Source organism: Protopterus annectens, chromosome 4.part1 (genome assembly GCF_019279795.1).
Source record: "Protopterus annectens isolate FY-2018-M chromosome 4.part1, PAN1.0, whole genome shotgun sequence".
NCBI classification, from domain to species: Eukaryota; Metazoa; Chordata; order Ceratodontiformes; family Protopteridae; genus Protopterus; species Protopterus annectens.
This window is the reverse complement of record NC_056734.1, coordinates 33,011,617-33,032,705: the sequence shown is the minus strand read 5'-3', so window position 1 is coordinate 33,032,705 and position 21,089 is coordinate 33,011,617.

Here is a 21,089-nt window from a genome sequence, read left to right as displayed (position 1 = left end):
AGAATAGAACCCCTACCTATCTAAGTGCATAAACTACAGAACACAGTACTTTACATAAGTGCCACAGCACAAGTCTACCCTTTACAAGAGTGCAGGTGAACATACAGTAGATGACATCAGAAGGCCATGTGGGAGACAAGATATTGGGTGGTTGCATGGAATGGATGTAGAGGCATATGCAAGAATCAAAATACTGTTAATCCATGGTATTGGAGCAGTAAGTGTGGGATACATATTTCTGCTCTTCTGTCTAGACACACATGCATGCCCAGTTGACTGAACTGAGAACAGAACCCCTACTTATCTAAGTACACATACTATAGAACACAGTACTTTACGCACGTGCCATGACACACGTCTGACTTTTATAAGAGTGTAGGTGAATTTATAGTAGTTGAGAGCAGCAGCCCATTTCTGACACAAAATGTTTGGAGGCCTGCATAGGCCCATAGCTTTATAGGTTCATATGAGGTTACTAGCCTAATGGTCCTAGGGTGTTTAGAAGTCTAGCTGTGTAAAAACAGAAGTACCCTTATTGAGCATAGTTGTATGGTAATTGTTAGCAGAGTGATTTTGTGAGCGGCATCAACTGGTTCTTTCCATGAAGGGCATAGGTGCCACCCAGATGTGACTTTACAATCACTTGAACAGGGTCATTAAGGAGCAGTACTTCATATGCAGTCGGAGCCTATTGCAGAGCAGTGTGAATCATGGCGGATATATCTGTCTCCCCTGCATGTTCTAATTATGTGATAGGCTAGGTTGAGTACCCTGGGGAAAGTTATTCTTGTCCCATCTAATTTACAGATATCCAGAATTTCCAATAGGGCAGGGTCTGAGACTGATCTGTAGGGCAGACATAGCTCAGCTCTCAGCAGCCTGCATGATACTGAGTACAGTGACAGGTCTTTCAGTCTTTCAATGTATGTCATGTTTGGAGGCCCAGGAGTCTCCCAGTCACAAACCTGTGTTTTCTCCAATTGCTGCAGGTGTCTGGTGAGGTACAGACAGAAGGGAACATAGTACTCAGTTAGTGGTCTGATAAGGGTAGAGTACAGCAGCGGTATGACCACCCTGGTCTTGGATGTGATGACCATATGTATGATGTTGGAAAGTGCAGAATGTGTGTGTCACCACTATGGACACATTGTGATGAAAGTGTAGATTGCTAGCAACATGTGTTCCCAAGTCTCACAACACTGTGTTTGAGCTTAGAGGTGTGCTATGTATATCATAATTAGCAGGAGTACTTCATTGCCATAGGGGACAATGAGGAATTGCATGCTTTAAGGTTCATTCCATGAGTTTGGTATCAATCATTTGTGTTTGTCTGCCCCATCTGTAATATGCTACCATCATTGGGGGACTCTATATTAGTGCATCAAGTTACCAGTCATCTGCAATCTTGGTAAACCACAGGCCTTCTACCATTGCCTGCTCTTTAGGGAAGTCATTTGCAAACAGTTGAGGGCCCAGCACAGAACCCTGTGGTGTTCTAATGGTAAGTGGCTAATGGTGGAGGTGTAGTCCCCAACTTTGAGAGTGTATGTGTTTAATTTATACTTGGGAGATCTTCACTATGAGACATGAATGGGGGATAGTGCCAAAGGCCTTGGATAACTCAACATAGGTGGCATGTCTTGTTATCCCTCATCCAGGTCTTTGGGGTCACTTTCCTAGAAGTCCACAAGGTTCAATAAGCAAGCTCTACCCTTGACAAAACAAAATGGGCCAGACAAGTATATTGAAGGTCACCTATGTCCGTGTGGATATGGTCCTTGCTGATTCCTTCCCTAGCCTTGCAGATAAGGCTTTTTAGGCTTATGACTTTATAGTTGTAGTTCTTCATGTTACCAGATTGATGTGTATTGCATAGCACACAACATTTAGAATTGCATTTTGTAGAGTGGTTGATATTTGTGTGGAAAAACTACTGAGACACCAGGGTTGCAGTGCTTGGGGAGTAGCAACACATGGATGCATTGTAAATATGTGAGATATTGGTAGATAGGACCCTCAGTGTGTAATGTTTTAAAATGTAATTTCATGTCATACACAGGAAATGGACAGTAACAGCAGTAATACAGTACAATATGTACATTTCCATAGCCCTCCGAGCAGCGGATTTGCCTAATGGTTAGAAAAGTACATATACATGTGAGATACATATTTGTGGGTAGCTAAGCAGTATGCAAACATGAACTGCATTGCTAAAGTTTAACAGTAGGTACTGAGGCTGTGAAATACACCTGCTACTTAAGTGACTCTGTGGCAGCACATGTTAATGCACTGAGACATTCCTTTTTGGGGCCAGATGGTACTTGGTTTAAATACAGGTGTATCTAATACTTTTAAATACTTTTCATTACAGAGGAATAATGCAATGACAAGAATTGTTTATACAAGATGTGTCATTGTGTGTTGGCATAGCACAATGGTGTTAAGTAGCATTGCATGGGGTAATTGAAGCTGTTTGCCACTGCTTACTGTTGCTGTACATTAGTGTGCTATGTGCATCTCTGCGCAAACTTAGAGCACAAAAAGTGAAGGGATCCATTGCTTTTCCAACAATTTATGTGTGTTGTGTGTTATTCTTTTTTTGACCAGGTTAAAATGACAAAATGGGGAGATAGAAAAGTGGTGAAATGGGGAGCAAGCAGGTAGAAGAAGAAAGGGAATGCAGGGCAGCAATGTGCAGGAGGAAGGTAGGACAGAACGTAGCTATCCATTTTTTTACCAGTGTAAACTGAACATATGTGCAAAATATTAATTGAATCTGGACTGTCACCTCCAGAGAGAGGGGTGTCCACAACACAATCATGTTGTATTGCCAATTGGACCAAATCAACTGCGTCAAGAAGACACATGTGTAAAATGGAAAACTATGTATGGGATGATTGTTTTTTGTGGAACAGGTGCCCATTTAATGGTTATTTTAGAGAGAGAGGAAAGTTGGGGAAAGGATGTAAGTATGTCTGGGTCAGGTAAATTGGGTGGGTGACGAAGCAATTACAGACAGACATGACAAACAAAAAAAGAGACAAGGGATGTAGATGGACACAAATAGTTGGGGGGCACCATGACTGGGGTCAGGGTGGGGAAATTTAGAGTCCATGGCCATTAAGGTGAGTGACGGTGAGAATTGAGTCCTCACCCAATGGACTTTCATTACTGTAACCTCACTCCACTGGTCGCTGGAGTTATTCACATCTCCTCCTCCTCCTAGTACTGCACAAAATGAAGGTGATCAACTTCTCCAGCCAGTGTAGCCAGGCATCAATGGTGTGGCGCCCAACCCTATACACTATCCCTGGCAACTTGGTGCAGGAGATAAAATAACCACCTCTGTCACTGCTCCCAGAAGGTACCCCTGGACTAGCTTCCTGGGCAGGACTACTTGAGGGTGCAGGTAGTGCACTGGCAGCAGAAGCAGTTCTGCCAGGTTGACTCCCAGATGTGCTGGGCAGTAGTGCTGAAGCCAGTGGAGGGGTCAGGCACTTACAGTGGGGCTGGCCTACCCCACTGAACTGTGGAGCATTTAGTGATGCGGTACACATGGATGTCATGGACACATTTTGAAGAGAGATAATAAAGTTAAAAAAATACAAAAATAAAATTAAAGAAAAGAAATATAAAATAAAATAAAAAAATATTTTTACAATAAAATAAAATAACATAAAAAATAAAATAAAAAAAGTTCATAAAAGAAAAAAAAAGAAAAGAAAAATGACACCATTTTTTTATAAATAATATGAAATAAAATAAAATTAAAAAATTATATAAGGGTTGGGGTGAGAGAAAAAAACAGAGATTAGTTCCTTCATATGTGACATATAATGCATTAATACAATTAATTGACTCTGTTGTGTTAACTTTTACATTTAAGATTACCACCTCCTAGCAGATGCACACGATACTACAGATTGCACATAATAATCCTTGAAACATGCATATATTGCACATATGTGTGTTTTGATTATACAGATTACAGTTTACAGCAGGGCATTTGTGCCACTGGTATAGAGGTTTTAATTTAAAGTAAATATTATTGAAGAAATAACAGTATTGTATAGTTGTGAAGTGTGGTATTTCAACCCACAACCTCTGACTAAAGTGCAGTATTGTACTTTTAGTTTGTTCTACAGATTAATGCAGACATACTTGCTTTTTCAGTTGGGATATGGATGCTCAGTTTGATACAACTCTATAAAATACCAAAAAAGCTATCTTTAACTTTTAATGCTACAATAACACTACTCTTCTGTTGCATGCATACCACATGCTTCCCTCATTCTCGCCAGTCTAGCCCTGTGTGCTCAGACATTGCACTCCCAATCACTGGCAGCTGTGAAAAAAAAAAACAGAACAGAATAGAAGACCATTATGAATATCAGTCTTGCTGATATTCAGCTAAGTCTTACAAGTACTCTATGTAGATGATACATACACAGGTGAGGGATGTCCTTAGTCCTAAATTCCTCAATCCAACAGTTGAGTGTATCACTCTTCTTCCTCTGTAGGTCATTATTATGTGCAGGATACCAGTGTCACTAGATACAGCCTTGGATAAATTATCCCAAGCCTCAGACTTGTACTGGGAGCCAGAATAGTCCCCCTCAAGAATCCTTTGTCTGTGGTTCTTAACTAGGAGTCCAATGAATATCCTGAACTACTGGACACCCCACCTCTGTGCCCTAAACCTGTCAACTTCTTCATAAACTCCCACCATGTCCACCACAGATCTGCAGCAATGGAGAATGATGCTTTCCCAACAATTCCAGTTATCATGTTTACTGGACTGCGCACACTGTTTGGCACTGCTGCACTTTGCTTACCATCTTGCAAACATGTTGTTCAAGAGTGTGTACTCCTAAGCAACTTGTTTGCTTAATGGTATGCTGAGAACAGCAGTGTCAAGCAGTGTGGCATTATATCATTGCAACTGAGATGTCATTGGATCTACAGGCAGTTGTGTATGTGTCTTAGGCAAAAGTGAAAGCCATGTCAGTCCAGATAGCAGAAATTTAGAACACAATAAACTCACAGTCATACATCTGATAATAAACGTGATAACAAACTGATTGGTAAATAAATAAATAAATAACTGACACAATACTAGTGTCTCATCCCTCATACAGTACAGATAATTAATATCAGCTTCACTATCTTAAGTGTTATTAGTGAGAAAAAAACTATAATTGGAAGTGGAACAACACTAAAAGTATATGGAATATCCTGTATTAGTACCCAAGAACACGTGTATGGCAGTCCTACACTTACACCTGTTGCCACAAGAAGGTTGAAATTATACTAGTCTATCTTTCATTGCTATCATTGCTACAAACTGCAATGTCACAATGACAAAAAATGACAATGATAAAAAAGGTTCCACACCCTGTAGTCGAACTCAGGACCATCTATACTCCAGCCATACACTTACACCTGCTGCCACAGAACTAGTCACATGATAGTCCCTATTTTGCTAGTCAAATGATCATAGGAACATAAGAGGTTACTAGGTTAATGGCCCTGGGGCCCTTACAAGCCTAGCGAAGAGATTATCCCCCAAAAAAAGAAACCCCAGTCAGCACCTGTCATCCCTATCAATCAGGGAACAAAGGTGGAACCCCTGGGACAAATTTATGGTTTCCCATCCACTCATCAAGGTTGCACTTGTAAAGGGTCAGCGAGGTACTCTGTTTGACATGTATGAAAAGTCTATTCCAGAGATGGGGCAGCCTCTTGAAGACAACCTTGTCTCTCCATCAGGTTTTGTTGATGCCGCATATTAAATTTAGGCCTATTGAGTGGGTAATGCATGAGGAGTTAGACTTATGGATATGGAGCATCTCTAGTAGGACAGGGTCCGATATTGCCTTGTAGGCGAGACCACCTCTGAGCAATCTATATGATACTAAGTAGAATGATAGTGATTTAGGCCTGTCCACATAGGATAAGTGTTGGAGGCCATGGATTCTCTTAGTGAGGTATTTCTGTGGCCTTTCCAGTTAGTGCTTGTGTTTGGAGAGGTACATACCAAACGGGGTGTTATACTCAAGTATAGGTCTAATCAGGGAGGAGTACAGAGAGGTAATAACCTCCTTTTTCTGGATGCAATCCCTTTACTTTTGAGATGAATCAAGTAAAAGGGTTTTCTGACCACCGCCACCATATAATGGTTGAATATAAGATTGTTGTCAACCTGAGCACCCAGGTCTCTCACCACAGGTTCTGTGCTTTGGGGGTTGCTGTTGATGTGCTAATCAGTAGGTGCCGTGTTTTTGCTGAATGGTACGATAATACATTTTTTTGCATTTAACTTAAGGCCATGACTTTGGCACCAGTTATTTGCAGCTGTGAGACCCTCTTGCATTATGTTAACTTCAAATGGGTAGTCAATGACAGCACCCAACTTACAGTCATGCACAAACGTAGTCAGCCACAGGCCCTTTATCTTTGGCTGGACCTCTGAGAATTATATGCCAAACACTAGGGGTTCCTGGACAGATCCATGGGGAACACCACTAGTGATTGACAGGTCTGCTGTTGGAGTTGGCGGCACAATATTTTGACCCTGTGGGTCCTATCTGTGAGCCAGTTAGCCACCCATCTGACTAGATAGGGATTAACATCAAGTTTTGTTAGCTTTTCGATGATGTCTGAGTGGGGGATTGTGTCAAAGGCCTTGGCCAGGTCCAGGTAAGCTTTATGTACTCATCAAGGGCCTTGGTGACAGTCTCAATGAAGTCAGCTAGGTTCAATAGGCAAGATCTGCCCCTAACAAATCAGAACTGGGTGGGATTGAGTGTCTATGTCCTGGTTTATGAGATCCATAATAATATGCTCCATGACTTTACAGATCGTTCTTATGAAGATGATGAGGCAATAGTTTCCCGGGTCAGTAGTGGCACCACCTTTGTTCATGGGGGTGACAATGGCAGTTCTCACTCTGCTGAAATGAAGCCTGCAATTAGGCTGGTTTTGAATACGGTGTTCAATGGTGAAGCTAGTTCTTGCTAGAGATGGTGCAGAATACAGCCTGGGATACCATCAGGTCCCATGGAAGCTATGTTTTTTTTGCCTTGGATAGGGCCTTTAACACTTGATATACAGAGATGTGAAGTGTGGGACAAGTATCAGGGATGCTGACTGGGCCTTTGGGGGGTGATAAGGGGGTGAAGTTTGTGCTGAACCTATCAGCTAGCAGGTTGGCTAAATCAGCAGGATCAGTGTAAGAGGTACCATTAAGGACTAGATTGAAACAAACTGGGCTTTGCCATGGAGGCTCCTAACATAACTGAAGAAGGACTTCTGGTTTCCCTTTGTTTTGGAGGTTCTTAATGCTTCACTGTTAACTGCTTCGCAATGCCACTTAGTGTGTTTGTGCAATGCCAAACAGCATTAATTAAATGCATTTGGTTTCTATTTTTGGCTCTCTGGGTCCTGTCTGCTTCCTGGGTGGTCCAGTTGTCCTGCTTTCACATTGCTGCACTTCACACAAATGTGGTAAGTGCAGCCAAACCTGCCATTCATTTCCTCCTTTCTCGTGATTGCACTATGCACTATGTCACACAACTCCTGCCCCCCCCCCCAAAATGAGACAAAGACAGAAAATGGAGAAGAAAAAAAAAGAAAAAAAGGGGGAAAGCAGTGGAAATGAGGAAAATCAATGTATGACATACACACAAGAAAATAATGGCTCACATCAGATATGTCTACATAGATCTGGATTTGAACTCTCAGTCCAATGCCATTTTAGAACACATGATGGGAGCCTTATCCCTCAAACAGCTTTGCAGCAAAGAACTGAACTCATTCTTCACAAAACCAACTGCAGCAGCATCTACAGTTATATCAAACCATGCAGCTGTTATTTGTACATGTATTATTTTTGAATGAAGTTCACTTTGTGATCAACACAACCTGTTCAGCTTTTGCTTGCAGATATAAAGCTCCATCTTACATTTCTGTGTCTGTTGGCAATTCTTCAGTTATCTCTCCATTACTCTTGAGATCTGCAGTGTGTAAGCCATTCTATATCATTAGCCTTAAAATGTGTAAAAATGTTAACTGGAAATAATATCATATGCAGTTGCCAACAAATGAAGGGGCAGGTTGGATGTTAATTAACAGAACCTGTATATTGTGTGCTGCTTACTTATATTTCCAACCTTATGTCTAAGATTTAGTAGATAAAACTACAACAGGCACCCAAAGAGGCAGAAGGTAATAATAAAACACGAGCCTGTAGGTGTAAGCAGCAGCAGGTTTAATCACATGCATGCAGGAGTGGAAATTCAATCCTTCCTGTGGGTAGGTCTCATAGGGTTGATATCAAAAGAATTGTCTTTCCCTCGCTGAGAGTTACCAGTCATAAGCAAAATCAATTGGGTAAGCTGGCCCTCCACACGAGACAGGCACAAATCCAGGTCAGTACCTTGAACTGCTTCCCCATCCTGGAAGCTAGCCTCTGCCTCAGATACCTCCATGTAACAAGTAATCCAAAAACTCCAAGGAAAGGGTGCCACAGAACCAGGAACCAATAAAACCACAACAGGCACCCAAAGAGGCAGAAGGTAATAATAAAACATGAGCCTGTAGGTGTAAGCAGCAGCAGGTTTAATCACATGCATACAGGAGTGGAAATGCAATCCTTCCTGTGGGTAGGTCTCATAGGGTTGATATCAAAAGAATTGTCTTTCCCTCGCTGAGAGTTACCAGTCATAAGCAAAATCAATTGGGTAAGTTGGTACTCCACACGAGACAGGCACAAATCCAGGTCAGTACCTTGAACTGCTTCCCCATCCTGGAAGCTAGCCTCTGCCTCAGATACCTCCATGTAACAAGTAATCCAAAAACTCCAAGGAAAGGGTGCCACAGAACCAGGAACCAATAAAACCACAACAGGCACCCAAAGAGGCAGAAGGTAATAATAAAACACGAGCTTGTAGGTGTAAGCAGCAGCAGGTTTAATCACATGCATACAGGAGTGGAAATGCAATCCTTCCTGTGGGTAGGTCTCATAGGGTTGATATCAAAAGAATTGTCTTTCCCTCGCTGAGAAGCATGCATGTGATTAAACCTGCTGCTGCTTACACCTACAGGCTCGTGTTTTATTATTACCTTCTGCCTCTTTGGGTGCCTGTTGTGGTTTTATTGGTTCCTGGTTCTGTGGCACCCTTTCCTTGGAGTTTTAAGATTTAGTAGATCTAACTTGACACACCCAGTGTAAGTAAGGCAGCCTGCAGTGCTGTTGTGTTTTCCTTCTCCCAAACAGTAATCATTCACAGTTGCAATCGATTAACAACAAACACTGAGGGAGTGCCTGCACTATGTTTACATCTCCTACATGGAGCCAGGTATTTGGGATTCAGCAGTTCTAATGAGTTCACACCTCATTTCCTTCTTCACCATGCTAATGGCCCTGAATCTATACCATATAAAAAGGCAACCACGTAGCTAGGCAAACTGATGGTGAGGAGACTTGTTTATGTTGGGAAAGCTATATCTGTCCAGAGGATTACTGAACTTTAGAAGTTATGCTTGCGTTTTGTTAGCTATATACTGCATATGCTGGAATGTGTTTAAGAAAAATCTGCAGCAAAGGCTTTTCTATCTGTTGTGCATTAGTTACAAGTGTACTGATGGCACTGGCATGTTTCTCAAGCCATTTTACAGGTATACATTATTGCCAATATGTAAAAATGGAATGCTCTCTGATAAATATGTACACATGTTTTACGAATAATTCATTTGAGAGCACTTTTAGCATTTCAAAGATGGTTTGTTAGCAAAATGTGTCATTTGCCTGCTCTTTTTGGGGGGATCTATGGTGAGTTGCAATTATGGTACAAACAAGGATAGACTGCTGTTTTGGGGGGAGCAAAAGTGAGTTACTATATGGCACAGACAAGGATAAACTGTTGTTTTTGGAAGGAGAAAAGGTGAGTTACTCTTATGGCGCAAATGAGGATATGTTGCTATTGTTACTTTCCTTGTATTGCATCCTGCCTGTTGTTCATATTTCACATCTTAGACTGTTTTATGTTTTTCCAGTGGTTAATAGTGAGGACATACCTTTTCTGCTTTATCTGGAAACAGGTATTTTGTAGTTATGTGACACTTATGTATATTATCTTTCTGTTGTCTTTTATGACACCTAGAAGTATGTCACCCAGGCATGTCAATCCTCAGAGACCCCTTCACCAATGCTGAGAACCAGGTAATAGTAGATGCCTTTAGGCAACATGGTGCTTTTCTGGTGTAAAGGAGATGGGGAGATATGGCATGCAGGATGCAGATTTGGTACCAGATGGTTTAGGATATGAATGCCACATCATGGCAGGACATATGAGCAGGTGTGTCACACGGCCACTTACATGACCACATCTGCATGGAGGAGAGCAGCTGCAGTGGGTCATGACCAGAAGGTTAATGGGGGACAGCCTGATAGGCAACCATCATTAACACACAATGAAGAGTTCCTGACCAATATCAAGGATCCAGACACCTCACAGGAGACTGCAGTACAGCATGTGCTGGATGTGGGAGCAACAGTTTCAGAGACAGCAAGCATGTCCCAGGAGGAGCTTCCATGTAGGCTTTGGTATCTCAACAGGTGAATACTGTTGTATTTCTTTTGGGGGGATGAAGATTGCTACAGTTATTACCTTAGGTTGGAGTTGTCAGACACATTCTTGTTGAAAGTATGGTTAATGGACGTATAAAGGAGTAAAAGTATTACCCCTATGTTACTGATAAATGTTATGATGTTGCCCTTACCTATTGTTTAACTTCTTCCAAGACTATCTGGCTTGCAGAGTGAAATTATCATCTGCAGATGGTAAGCCAAACATGTTTTATGTCAGTACTGCTGTGCCATTTAAAGAAGTATTTTAGTGTGTGATGTTGATTTCAGGCCCATTGTTTGTATTGCTCTGCTGTCTGTAATAGTGGCAGCACTGTTAGCTTGTTAACATATATAGGACTATAATAGCATAGGTATTAATTTTTTCCTGTGGTTGTTGCTTTTTCTTCACAAGTGATCATGACAGTGGATGTGTGGGCTGGCCCAGCTGATGTTAATGTATCAACAGACACTAATGTTAATGGTGGCCATACATACGTACAGTCTAGGGGGTTTAGAAGTTGAGTGTGACACTGAGGTTGACATACAGCAGTCCCATGTAATTCCATCTGATGCAGCCAGTAGGCCTACACCTACTCATTCCAGTGAGCCCTCAGATACTGGACAGGTGGAGGGTGAGGCCATTGAACAGAGAAGTGTGGCTACTGTGGCTTCAGTGCCTGTTGCCTCTATCCACAGCCAAAGTGTGGACAAGGTGCCATGCAGGAGGGTTGATAGGAGTGCTCAGAGGGGGCCTGCTGTCCCTCCTTCACCTGGTGCAGGTGTCTTTTCCTGTGCCACTCAGCATATGTAAAGGGCCATCATAGAGACACAGGCATGTTCCCATAGGTGCTTCAGATAAATGATCAGAGATTTAGATGTGGCACAGGCTGACATGCATGACTGCCTCCATCATGTCACCAATTCAATGGATCAGATGAATGACACTTTAGATCGAGGGCTGTATGTGATGGACCGAGGGGTATCTTTCATGGAACAGGTGTTGTCTGTGATGGAACATCTGCTGGGAGAGGAATGGCATCCTCATGGGTGTTGGTCAGCCACATTATCTACTGTTAGCCAACGTGGCTTAAACAATCATGATGTATAGTGGCATCACTTCCACTGCTCTGTCAGTAAATGTGTTGCCCACACCTAAATGTGGAGCTCATCCAGCAGATATCAGTCACATTCAGCTAGCAGCAATACATCTGACCGAGAGTGTGGACGTGCCAATGTAACTCCTGGTAGATCCAGTTCTCCTGGTTGGGGATGACAACAATGGACTGGCACTTCTACCATGAATGGCTCAAACATGTCTGACTTAGCAAGAAGCAGAGCTAGCACAGAGCTTGGCTGTGTTCATGCAGACACTCACAAACCTGGAGGCCCCCTATAGACACACACACAACAATTACATGGTCCAGCTGTGCAGTTTAAAACTCATTTTGCTCACTGGCCATTTGTTGGTTTATCCAGATGTTTGCATGGCTCTCTTTCTTACTCACACACTTTTATTGACCTTTTGTATCAGCCCAGGCCTCCTACCTCCACCCCCACAACACCCCGTGCAAATTATAACTGTGTCATATTCCTGTTTTCTATCTTTTGGATTCAGGGATACATAAGCTTTGTGTCTGATGCTCAGAGTGCATAGCTGAATTAAAGTGCTTAGTATACCTGCATTTTTGTTGTTGAACTGCTAATTTTATTTTTGACTTATATTGGCCTTGGAAAGTTACTCAGCTAATAGCATCAAAATTTCCCAACTTCATTGTGAATGATCTTGTTAGGGTTGTGAAGTCAGAAACTACAATGTGTATCATTAATTTCTAACTTCTCTCTTTAATGATTTTCCATTACAAATGTATGGCATTAAATTGAGGCCATGCAGTGACCATGACTACTTTTGAAGGGTATGACTGTGTAAATCGTTGATGCCTAATGCCTGCTACTTAATAATGAACACATAAGTCACACAAGTATCTGCTGTCACATGTTAAGATCATTTATGCAATGATCTGCCACCTTTTACTTGCTTACAATACCAATTAGTGAAATATAAGGTTATGCCACTCATTCATATTATTATACAATACACCATCCAGACTTACCTTGTAAATGCAACAGTTGACACAGTTGTAGTTCAGGACTGACTCTGTCTGATACAAGCAGTACACAGCCAATACTTAGGGAGATAAAGATTGAGTGAGATGCCTGGCATCAATTTTTCTATATGTATGTGTGTAGGAAGGTTTTTTGGTCCCTAGATGGGTGAGTGAGTGTGTTATGTATTGTCTCCTAGCCAATGCAAGGGCATACTGAGCATGCCAATGTCTCCCTACACCCAAAGCAGCTGGTGGTTTCTCTATGACTCCTCATCTGCTTGTGGCGGTGTTGACCTTGGCACTGGTGGTGGGATGTAAGGCCCTTTCCCTTGCTGATCCTGCTGAAACTGTCTCCACAGGATGATGTTGTGTAGCATGGCACAGACTGTGAATATTTCTGTACATGTCTGTGAATTGTACTGCAGGGCTCTCCCAGATGTATGGAGGCATCATAACCATGGCTTCAGCAGCCCAAAGACATTCTCTGTGATATTTCTGGTTTGTGTGTGCCTCATAATGGCATTCTTCCATTGGTTTGTGTGCATTTCTGATGGGTGTCATCAGCCACTGTTCCAGTGCATAGCCTGCATCCCCCAGTAAATGACCCTGGGGATATCCACCCCAAGCAAACATCTGGTACAGTTGGGAGGTATGCCAGATATGTGAGGAGTGGTAACTGCCAGGGTTGCCAGTACACACATTCAAGATGATTCCCTTGGCATCACACATGATTTGGTAGTTGCTAAAGTGGTAGCCCTATCCTGTTCACCTGGTGGTGCCTTAAGTTCTACATGTGTACAATCTAGGGCACCCAGTACTTCATGGTAGTGTGCTACATGGTAGAACTCCTGTACATCTCTGGCCCTCTCCTCAGACTTAAGGGTAAAATATACTTGGTCACAGGCATGTTGGAGCACAGCATTCAGGAAATGGTGGAGGATCATGGATGCTGATGCCTGTGACACCCCCAGCATGTCCCCTGTTGGTCTCTGAAGGGTACCTGTAGTTAAGATTTTAAGTGCTACAGATATCTTTCTCTCGTGTCTGGTGCCCTGCAGAGTTCTACAGCAGCAGAGAGACAAAAGAGAGACTTTGGAGTGATTAAGTATCATTTTTTTGAATTTTCTTGCTGCCTTTAGCTAATTACGCCTAAGTGTGATAGCCATTTCTGTGCATATAAAGTGTTTTTGATTGTATCTGCTTTATTTTCTAAAAAAAAACAAAAAAAATACTTGTTTTCCCACCTTTCTAAGCTAGTATATTCCAGTTTTCAGGTTAGTGCTGAATTCAGGGCTGTATTACAAATTTCTGAGTTTGCCCATATCTTACTTGGCTAGAAGGAAGTTTCTCTGTTCACTGGGAGAGAAGGAGCTTTGAGCAGACTATATGTCCCTGGAGGAGTGGTTTCAGCCCAGAAATTAGTAGTTTATTGGCCATTTTGGGCTAATTTATATCTCTTTCATTTTCCTGCGATAAAACTCACGTTTGCAAGGTTTTTGTGTTAGTACACAGCTCAGCAAGCTCCTGCCTGGTGCCCTGCAGAGTTCTACAGCAGCAGAGAGACAAAAGAGAGACTTTGGAGTGATTAAGTATCATTTTTCTGCATTTTCTTGCTGCCTTTAGCTAATTCCACCTAAAACACTGATTTTCTAGAGTTTCTGTGATTTAAAAAGCTTGTTTCAACTGCATATTGTACTTATTTTACTGCCTGCAGTTTAACAAAGTTGTTTTTGTGTTTAAATTACCTGTTTAACTGTTGTAGGCTACACACTCAAGTGTGATAGCCATTTCTGTGCATTTAAAGTGTTTTTTTTTTATCGTATCTGCTTTATTATCTAAAAAAACAAAAAAAAAAAAAAAAAAAAAAAATACTTGTTTTCCTGCCTTTCTAAGCTAGTAAAGTCCAGTTTTCAGGTTAGTGCTGAATTCAAGGCTGAGTTACAAGTTTCTGTGTTTTCCCACACCTTACTTGGATAGAAGGAAGTTTCCCTGTTCACTGTGAGAGAGGGAGCTTTGAGCAGCCTATCTGTTCCTGGAGGAGTGGTTTCAGCCCGGACATTAGTAGTTTATTGGCCATTTTTGGCTAATTTCTATCTCTTTCATTTCCCTGCTATAAAACCCACATTTGCAAGGTTTTTGTGTTAGTATACAGCTCAGCAAGCTCCTACCTGGTGGCCTGCAGAGTTTTACAGCAGCAGAAAGACAAAATAAAGACTTTGGAGTGATTAAGTATCATTTTTATGCATTTTCTTGCTACCTTTAGCTAATTCCGCCTAAAAAGCCAATTTTCTAGAGTTTCTGTGATTCAAAAAGCTTGTTTCAGCTACATATTGTACTAATTTTACTGCCTGCACTTTAACAAAGTTGTTTTTGTGTTTAAATTACCTGTTTAACTGTTGTAGGCTACACACTCAAGTGTGATAGCCATTTCTGTGCATTTAAAGTGTTTTTTTTATTGTATCTGCTTTATTTTCTAAAAAAAAAAAAAAAAAAAAAATACTTGTTTTCCTGCCTTTCTAAGCTAGTATAGTCTAGTTTTCAGGTTAGTGCTGAATTCAGGGCTGTGTTACAAGTTTCTGTATTTGCCCATACCTTACTTGGATAGAAGGAAGTTTCTCTGTTCACTGTGAGAGAGGGAGCTTTGAGCAGCCTATCTGTTCCTGGAGTAGTGGTTTCAGCCCAGAAATTAGTAGTTTGTTGGCCATTTCGGGCAGATTTCTATCTCTTTCATTTCCCTGCTATATAGCCTGCATTTGCGTGGTTTTGTGTGCCGGGCAGCGCCGGTTAGCTAGGGTATAACTATTCCCGGTTCCATAAAGTCTACTCTTCAATTTTTCCCTTAGAACTAGACAGACTTTCAATTTAAGCACTCAAACCATTCACTTTTCATCCCGGTACTTTCTCAAAACTCATAGCAAGCACTAATAAACCTTAGCACTAGACCCCCCTATACTGTAAAGAAGGACAAGGCTCTCTATTCGACCATACCAGCCAATCAGTAAAACAGTTCACTGTACCTATCCAGGCATGTCCAAAGGGCAGTTTCAGGTATACTCTCTGGTCCTACTGGTGAATGGGCATTTTGAGGCAATGTTACAATTGCCTCATGTACACAGACAACCCTCTCCTCCTTCCACCAAACAATAATACATGCGACAGATGCAATTATACAGCCAGACTGGAGGCTAAGCTCTCTCAACCCAAGACTGGACCAGGTAGTCAAGAGGAGAAGGGAATTACTTGCATCACACCACCCACTTGCATCACTCCACCAGTCTCACATAGACCTATGAAACCAGCACTGGCAAATAACACACATAAATACATGAAAACATACTCAGAGGCTCTAAATAAAAATCTTCAAAAGCAACATAGACCTCAAAAGCAGACATCCAAGCAAATTCCACCCACCAACACAAACCATGAAACACATACTTCACAAAACCAGTGTGCCACACAATCACAGCCCTTAAGGCAAAATAACATACCCAACACACTAGTAATTGGTGATTCTACAATCAGGCACACTGATGTCCCGCTCACTAGGCTGAACAAGGAGAAGGTTACTGTTAGCTGCCTGTCGGGTGCCAGGATCTGCCACATAATACAAGCACTCAGGTCACTCCAGAACAAGTACAAATATGACTCTGTCATTGTCCATGCTGGTGTGAATGACTGAGCCGTACCTCCCTGGACTACATGAAAAGAGACATGAAGGAGCTGTCTGATCATGTAGCACAGGCCGGTATGACCCTGACCCTGGGTAGCATCCTGCCCTCACCAAGAATGATACCACGGTATACAGAAAAAATTATCAATTTCAGCAATTGGCTAAGCTTCTGGTGTCATTCAAAGGGGATCCAGTGTCTGTCAGCCTGGGATGACATGCTCGACAAGCCATGCTACTTCACTAGAGATGGCTTGCACCTGTCATCCTTAGGCTTTCGAATACTGGCCAAGGCTCTTGCCACCTCCATAGTGCCTTTTTTAGGCAAGGCTCAAAAGACAAACCCACCACTTTAAATAGCACAAGTAACAAAAAACTGAGGGTAATGCTGCTCAATGCCAGAAGTCTAAACCTCAAAATGCACGTGCTCGAGGCACTCCTCAGTATGGAGAAAATCGATATATGTGCAGTAACAGAAACCTGGTTTAAGGCTCCAGAGAGCACTCCAGCACTACCAGGCTACAACTTATACCACACATTTTGGCCACAAAACCCAGACTGAAATACAAAAGGCAGGGGAGTATCCATATTCATCAAGGATACCCACACCTCCAGGTTAGTGGCACAGTACAATGCTTCAGAGATCATCCACATGCAACTAACAACAGGCAAAACTGCTATTCAAATTATAGCTTGCTACAGATCATCCACCATACCCCAGGACCACCACTCTGCATAACTGGAAACACTGGGAAACATAAAGGTTCTACCAAACACCCTGATATTGGGTGATTTCAATTATCCAAACATTAACTGGGAGAACTACTCAAGTACAAACTCCCTTGCCCATCATTTCCTAGAATTTATAAACTCAAATGCCCTGGCTCAACTGGTCAACACCCCCACCAGAGGTGACAACATATTGGACCTGGTAATCACAAACATGGGTGACTGGTGTTCCACACCAGAGGTAAACCCCTATCTGGTTAGATCTGACCATAAACTAATCACTCTGGATATTCACATTCTGCCACCACCCCTGGTCAAAGAAACCACTGTGAAAAACTTTTCAAAAGCAAACTTCACGTTACTTAAGACCAAGGTGGGAAGTTTCAAAGCCCCCATGCTAAAGAATAATGCTGTCCAAGATGCACAATCCTTTTCTAATGCACTCTACAGGCACCTACAAGAATGCATGGGTTGTGCTATCCCAAACAAAACCAAGACTCACTCCTCCAAGAAAAGGAAACCAGTCTGGTGGACCCCTGCCATAAACAAGCTATACAATAGAAGAAAGAAACTAGTACAGAAATGAGTAAAATCCCAAGAAGGGAAGACATCCCTGATCAGTATCAGCAAGAAACTATGTTCCCTCATAAAATCATCCAAGGCTAGCTTCGAAAGAAAAATTGCCATGGACTCCAAAGATAACCACAAGGCAATCTTTAACTATGTCAAGAATCTAAGTGGCAATTCTCAGATCTGCTCAGAGTTAGTACAGAATGGCACAAAATACACTGAACCGACTGATATAGCCAACATCCTGGCAGACAGGTTCAGTGCAAACTTCACCCCCCTCTCACCCCCAAAGGGCCATAACTATACCAGAAGAATGTAGTCCTCCTGAAATCACAGACACTCAGGTTAAAACAGGCCTCTCCAAAGCCAAAAACACAGCATCAATGGGACCGGATGGTGTCCCAGGCTGCATCCTACATGAGCTCAAAGATGAACTAACCCCTCCCCTAAACACACTGTTTAAACTCAGCCTCTCCACAGGCTACGTGCTCAAAGAGTGGCGCACAGCAATGGCTATTCTGCTCCACAAAGGTGGAGCCACAAAAGACCCTGGGAACTATCGCCCTATAAGCCTGACTAGCTTGGTCTGCAAAGCTATTAAGTGCATCATCATGGATCTCATTCACAGAGACATATAAACCTCCAAACACTGGATCCTACTCAGTTTGGCTTTGTTAAGGGCAGATCATGCCTCCTAAACCTGGTGGACTTCTTTGAGACAGTTACCTAGGCTATAGATGAAGGAAAGGTTGTCCACACAGCCTACCTAGACCTCGCAAAGGCCGTCGACACCATTCCCCATCAGGTATTATAGACAAGCTCACCAGCCTGAACATAAACCCCTACGTCACAAGATGGGTTGCCAATTGGCTCATGGACAAAACTCACATGGTAAGAGTTGCGGGAGCTAAATCTGACTGTAAACCGGTTACAAGTGGCATTCCCCAGGGTTCAGTTCTAGGACCCCTCCTGTTCAGCATATACTTCTCAGAGGTACAGGCAAGCACAGGAGGACTACGGCTGACCAGGTTTGCAGAAGACTGCAGACTAGGGGCTATAACTGACTCTCCAGCTGACACAGACATCCTCTACAAGGGTCTCACTGAGACAGATACCTGGTGTCAAAACCATGATCTCAAGCTAAATACCAAAAGTGCATAGTCATCCCTTTTGGAAAAAAACAAAGTACCCACAAACTACCACATAGGTGGTAGCCCCCTAAATACGGAAGACATAATAAGGGATCTGGGGGACCCAAGTAGATAGTAACCTCTCCTTTGATAATCACATTGCCAAAGTGGTTAGAAAATCCTTCTATATGGCCCACCTAATCACAAAAGGGTTTGCATCCAGATTGAAAGAGGTCATTGGGCCCCTCTATGCATCACTCATCAGACCCATCATAGAGTACAATGCCCCATTTGGGATATACCTTACAAGATGGCTGCAGCAACTAGAAGGATCACAGACATACCTCAACAAGAGGATCACTGGCCTCAAGCAGATGCCCTATATGTTGTTTCTTTTAAACTGGAGCAAACTGTGTGCCTGAATATGACATGCAGTCGCTACAGTCTATACCCAGCATAGAGTGCTACAGAACTCAGGTTTTGCTCTTAATTTTTTTTCACTGTAAAAAAAAAACAAAGAAAATAAATCAATAATTCTTGCCAGCTGTATGAGACCATTACATGCTCTGGATTCATAGTTGGTACAGGCTCCCAAGAAAACTTATTGCTACAGCTGGCTCTGGGTATGATAGATGTGGGTCACTTGGGGCTGATATTATTCACTTGTTCTGGGATTGTAGGTATAGTAAAATGTGTTAGGAGGATGGAAAGAATATTTAGCAAGACAGTCAATCATACTTCATGGGAATTTGGTTTGCTAGGGGTTGGGGGAATGAGGGGTGGGCTGAATGAAAAAAAAAGTTGTTTTACTTTTGCTATTGGCTGGATAAGGAGTTCTATAGTGAAGTCTTGGTAAGAAGAACTAAGATGGAGACCTGCATACATGAGGATCAACAATGTTAGGACTACTGTATGGCTTTAAAAGCTCAATCAAATGGAAAAGCAATATCAAATCAAATGGAAAACATCAGACAATATTGCAATATTATGGACTGGGATGGTTGTCTTGCCAGTAGTTTTAACAAGGAAGTAAGGGGCAGAGGAGCTGGAAGGATACACAGGAAGAGGTGAGAGATTATCTAATACGTTTGTCTGTCAATGGCATAATATTGTTGCTAGATGAGAAGTTATTATTGTAGTTCTGATGGTGCATGTTAATGTTTAATGATGCTTTTATCTCTTACTTGTCAATGATTTGTCTGTTGCTAGTTGTGGAAAATAAAATTAATAGCATCAAGACACTGATAATTGGACAAAATGATTCCATGTAAAGCTTTCCTGCTATTTGTGTTTGTGTTTATATGAGATGAACTAAAAAAGTAACATTACTTTATTAGGAAGTGTAGAAAAGTGGAGACAGTGAAAGGTTCCATGTACATGTAACAGGTATCTCTATCTGTGTTTTTACGTTTCTTTGTAAAGAGTTAGAAATGTAACTTTCATTTGTTTGGAGGAGTGGCTAAGGTTCCAGTTATAGCTTAACATTTAAGGCAGTCTATTTTTATTGTTTTGTAATGAATTAGAAAAGTAACTTAATTTTTATTAGGAAGAAATGATAATTGAATGGATTAAAATTTTCTTTCTTTCTTTCTTTTTAATTTTACTTGTTCTTTGTTGAACAAGTTAATCCCACTAGGCTATTGATCTCTTTTCAGGGTAGACCCGAGGTAGATCCGAGATGGATCCATGTAAGCCTAACCTGTTACCTCAGGTCTGTTTCTAGGAAATAAATTAGAAAAATACATTTACTTTATTAGGAAGACTGAATGAACCAGAATTGTTAGATTTATTTCTACATTCTGTTAATCCAGCTAACATGTACAAAAGTAATCCAGCTGACTGAAAAGTCTTCTGAAAGGAAACAATATAGCAGAAAATATTTTCTGTCCTCCACTTATACCTTTAATATAATCAACTCAGAGGTTGCCCTACCTGTCTGAAAGGGGATAGACACATTTAAGTGTTTATCCATCATTTTTGGTTGACATTTTTCATTTTGTGTATATAAGCATTTCCTCTACTTTACTGCTGCAAAAGGAATAATTTTATGGTCTGAAAAGTATAGAAAAAATAATGTTTACATCTATATCAACAGCTGGCTGTTAAAGACATTTTTTCTCTTTGCATTTTATCCCCATACCTTCTGACTATCAAACTTCTCCAAACACACTCTGCCCACTTATTTTATTATACTATAGAATTACTCCATAACTGTACAGGACCAGAAGCTAGCCCGATCTTCTGTTATACAGACAGTA